This window comes from Lolium rigidum, chromosome 6 (assembly GCF_022539505.1).
Source record: "Lolium rigidum isolate FL_2022 chromosome 6, APGP_CSIRO_Lrig_0.1, whole genome shotgun sequence".
NCBI classification, from domain to species: Eukaryota; Viridiplantae; Streptophyta; class Magnoliopsida; order Poales; family Poaceae; genus Lolium; species Lolium rigidum.
This window is the reverse complement of record NC_061513.1, coordinates 355139398-355144329: the sequence shown is the minus strand read 5'-3', so window position 1 is coordinate 355144329 and position 4932 is coordinate 355139398.

The following is a 4932-nucleotide window of genomic DNA, read 5'->3' as shown; positions in this document are numbered from 1 at the left end:
ATGTAGTTATTGATTACATTACGCACCATACTTAATGCAATTGTATGTTGCTTTGCAACTTAATACTGGAAGGGGTTCGGATGATAACCTGAAGGTGGACTTTTTAGGCATAGATACAGTTGGATGACGGTCTATGTACTTTGTCGTAATGCCCAATTAAATCTCACTGTACTTATCATGACATGTATGTGCATTGTTATGCCCTCTCTATTTGTCAATTGCCCGACTGTAATTTGTTCACCCAACATGCTTTTATCTTATGGGAGAGACACCTCTAGTGAACTGTGGACCCCGGTCCATTCTTTAATACTCGAAATACAAATCTGCTGCAATACTTGTTTTTACTTGTTTTCTCTCGCAAACAATCATCTTCCACACAATACGGTCAATCCTTTGTTACGAGCAAGCCGGTGAGATTGACAACCTCACTCGTTTCGTTGGGGCAAAGTACTTTGGATTGTGTTGTGCAGGTTCCACGTTGGCGCCGGAATCTCCGGTGTTGCGCCGCACTACATCCCGCCGCCATCAACCTTCAACGTGCTTCTTGGCTCCTCCTGGTTCGATAAACCTTGGTTTCTTTCTGAGGGAAAACTTGCTGCTGTGCGCATCATACCTTCCTCTTGGGGTTCCCAACGAACGTGTGAAATACACGCCATCAATCTCTTTACTTTTTTTTGTCTTGCTTTATTTTATTTACTACTTTGTTTGCTGCATTATATCAAAACACAAAAAAATTAGTTGCTAGCTTTACTTTATTTACTGTCTTGCACTCTATATCAAAAACACAAAAAAATTAGTTTACTTGCATTTATTTTATCTAGTTTGTTTTATTTACTACTGCTAAAATGGCCACCCCTGAAAATACTAAGTTGTGTGACTTCACAACCACAAATAATAATGATTTCCTATGCACACCTATTGCTCCACCTGCTACTACAGCAGAATTCTTTGAAATTAAACCTGCTTTACTGAACCTTGTTATGCGAGAGCAATTTTCTGGTGTTAGTTTTGATGATGCTGCTGCCCATCTCAATATTTTTGTTGAACTATGTGAAATACAAAAGTATAAAGATGTATATGGTGATATTATTAAATTGAAATTGTTTCCTTTCTCATTAAGAGGAAGAGCTAAAGATTGGTTGCTATCTCTGCCTAAGAATAGTATTGATTCATGGACTAAATGCAAGGATGCTTTTATTAGTAGATAGTATCCCCCTGCTAAAATTATATCTCTGAGGAGTAGCATAATGAATTTTAAACAATTGGATAATGAACATGTTGCTCAAGCTTGGGAAAGAATGAAATCTTTGGTTAAAAATTGCCCAACCCATGGATCGACTACTTGGATGATCATCCAAACCTTCTATGCAGGACTAAATTTTTCTTCGCGGAATTTATTGGATTCAGCTGCTGGAGGTACCTTTATGTCCATCACTCTTGGTGAAGCAACAAAGCTCCTTGATAATATGATGGTTAATTACTCTGAATGGCACACGGAAAGAGCTCCACAAGGTAAGAAGGTAAATTATGTTGAAGAATCCTCTTCCTTGAATGATAAGGTTGATGCTATTATGTCTATGCTTGTGAATGATAGGACTAATGTTGATCCTAATAATGTTCCGTTAGCTTCATTGGTTGCCCAAGAAGAACATGTTGATGTAAACTTCATTAAAAATAATAATTTCAACAACAATGCTTATCGGAACAATTCTAGTAATAACTATAGGCCATATCCTTATAATAATGGTAACGGTTAAGCTAATTCTTATGGGAATTCTTACAACAATAATAGGAATACACCCCCTGGACTTGAAGCTATGCTTAAAGAATTTATTAGTACACAAACTGCCTTTAACAAATCTGTTGAGTAAAAGCTCAATAAAATTGATATTCTTGCTTCTAGAGTTGATAGTCTTGCCTCTAATGTTGATCTTTTGAAATCGAAAGTTATGCCTAATATGGATATTTAAAATAAAATTTTTACTACAGCAAATGCCATCCAAGTTAGAATTAATGAGAATATAAGATTAATGGCTGAACTGCGTGCTAGGTGGGATAGAGAAGAAAATGAAAAACTAGCTAAAGAGAAAAATGTAGCTAAAGTTTGGACTATTACCACCACTAGCAATGCTAATGATTCATATGTTGCTGCACCTCCTACTATTAATGGTAAAATAATTGGTGTTGGCAATGTTTCTACTCCTAGTGCAAAGCGCGCAAAATTACTCGAAACTGCTAAAGCTACTGAAACTGCTCGTGATAAAACTGCTGAAATTTTTTCCAACCTTGGGGATGATAATCCCATTGCTTTAGATTGTAATGATTTAGATTTTGATGATTGCCACATCTCTGAAGTTATAAATTTCTTACAAAAACTTTCTAAAAGTCCCAATGCTAGCGCTGTAAACTTGGCTTTCACAAAACATATTACAAATGCTCTCATAAAAGCTAGAGAAGAAAAACTAAAACTTGAAACTTCTATTCCTAGAAAGCTAGAGGATGGTTGGGAGCCCATCATTAAAATGAGAGTCAAAGATTTTGATTGTAATGCTTTATGTGATCTTGGTGCAAGTATTTATGTTATGCCTAAAAAAGTCTATGATATGCTTGACTTGCCACCATTGAAAAACTGTTATCTGGATGTTAATCTCGCTGATAATGCTAAAAAGAAACCTTTTGGGAAAGTTGATAATGTTCATATTATGGTTAACAATAACCTTGTCCCCGTTGATTTTGTTGTCTTGGATATTGAATGCAATGCATCTTGCCCCATTATATTGGGAAGACCTTTTCTTCGAACCGTTGGTGCTACTATTGATATGAAGGAAGGTAATATTAAATATCAATTTCCTCTCAAGAAAGGTATGGAACACTTCCCTAGAAAGAGAATGAAGTTACCTTATGATTCTATTATTAGAACAAATTATGATGTTGATGCTTCATCTTTTGATGTTACTTGATACACACTTTCGCGCCTAGCCGAAAGGCGTTAAAGAAAAGCGCTTATGGGAGACAACCCATGTTTTTACTACAGTATTTTTGTTTTATATTTGAGTCTTGGAAGTTGTTTACTACTGTAGCAACCTCTCCTTATCTTAGTTTTATGTTTTGTTGTGCCAAGTAAAGTCTTTGATAGTAAAGTAAATACTAGATTTGGATTACTGCGAGAAACAGATTTCTTTGCTCGTCACGAATCTGGGTCTAATTCTCTGTAGGTAACTCAGAAAATTAAGCCAATTTACGTGAGTGATCCTCAGATATGTACGCAACGTTCATTCAATTTGGGCATTTTCATTTGAGCAAGTCTGGTGCCCTAATAAAATCCATCTTTACGGACTGTTCTGTTTTGACAGATTCTGCCTTTTATTTCGCATTGCCTCTTTTGCTATGTTGGATGAATTTCTTTGATCCATTAATGTCCAAGTAGCTTTATGCAATGTCCAGAAGTGTTAAGAATGATTGTGTCACCTCTGAACATGTTAATTTTTATTGTGCACTAACCCTCTAATGAGTTGTTTCGAGTTTGGTGTGGAGGAAGTTTTCAAGGATCAAGAGAGGAGGATGATACAATATGATCAAGGAGAGTGAAAGCTCTAAGCTTGGGGATGCCCGGTGGTTCACCCCTGCATATTCTAAGAAGACTCAAGCGTCTAAGCTTGGGGATGCCCAAGGCATCCCCTTCTTCATCGACAACATTATCGGGTTCCTCCCCTGAAACTATATTTTTATTCCGTCACATCTTATGCACTTTGCTTGGAGCGTCGGTTTGTTTTTGTTTTTGTTTTGTTTGAATAAAATGGATCCTAGCATTCACTTTGTGGGAGAGAGACACGCTCCTCTCGTAGCATATGGACAAATATGTCCTTAGGCTCTACTCATAGTATTCATGGCGAAGTTTCTTCTTCGTTAAATTGTTATATGGTTGGAATTGGAAAATACTACATGTAGTAACTCTAAAATGTCTTGGATAATTTGATACTTGGCAATTGTTGTGCTCATGTTTAAGCTCTTGCATCATATACTTTGCACCTATTAATGAAGAAACACTTAGAGCTTGCTAATTTGGTTTGCATATTTGGTTTCTCTAGAGTCTAGATAATATCTAGTATTGAGTTTTGAACAACAAGGAAGACGGTGTAGAGTCTTATAATGTTTACAATATGTCTTTTATATGAGTTTTGCTGCACCGTTCATCCTTGTGTTTGTTTCAAATAACCTTGCTAGCCTAAACCTTGTATCGAGAAGGAATACTTCTCATGCATCCAAAATCCTTGAGCCAACCACTACGCCATTTGTGTCCACCATACCTACCTACTACATGGTATTTATCCGCCATTCCAAAGTAAATTGCTTGAGTGCTACCTTTAAAATTCCATCATTCACCTTTACAATATATAGCTCATGGGACAAATAGCTTAAAAACTATTGTGGTATTGAATATGTACTTATGCACTTTATCTCTTATTAAGTTGCTTGTTGTGCGATAACCCTGTTTCTGGGGACGCCATCAACTATCCCTTGTTGAATATCATGTGAGTTGCTATGCATGTCCGTCTTGTCTGAAGTAAGAGAGATCTACCACCTTAATGGTTGGAGCATGCATATTGTTAGAGAAGAACATTGGGCCGCTAACTAAAGCCATGATTCATGGTGGAAGTTTCAGTTTTGGACATATATCCTCAATCTCATATGAGAATAATAATTGTTGCCACATGCTTATGCATTAAAGAGGAGTCCATTATCTGTTGTCCATGTTGTTCCGGTATGGATGTCTAAGTTGAGAATAATCAAAAGCGAGAAATCCAAAATGCGAGCTTTCTCCTTAGACCTTTGTACAGGCGGCATGGAGGTACCCCATTGTGACACTTGGTTAAAACATGTGTATTGCAAAGATCCGGTAGTCCAAGTTAATTAGGACAAGGTGCGGCACTA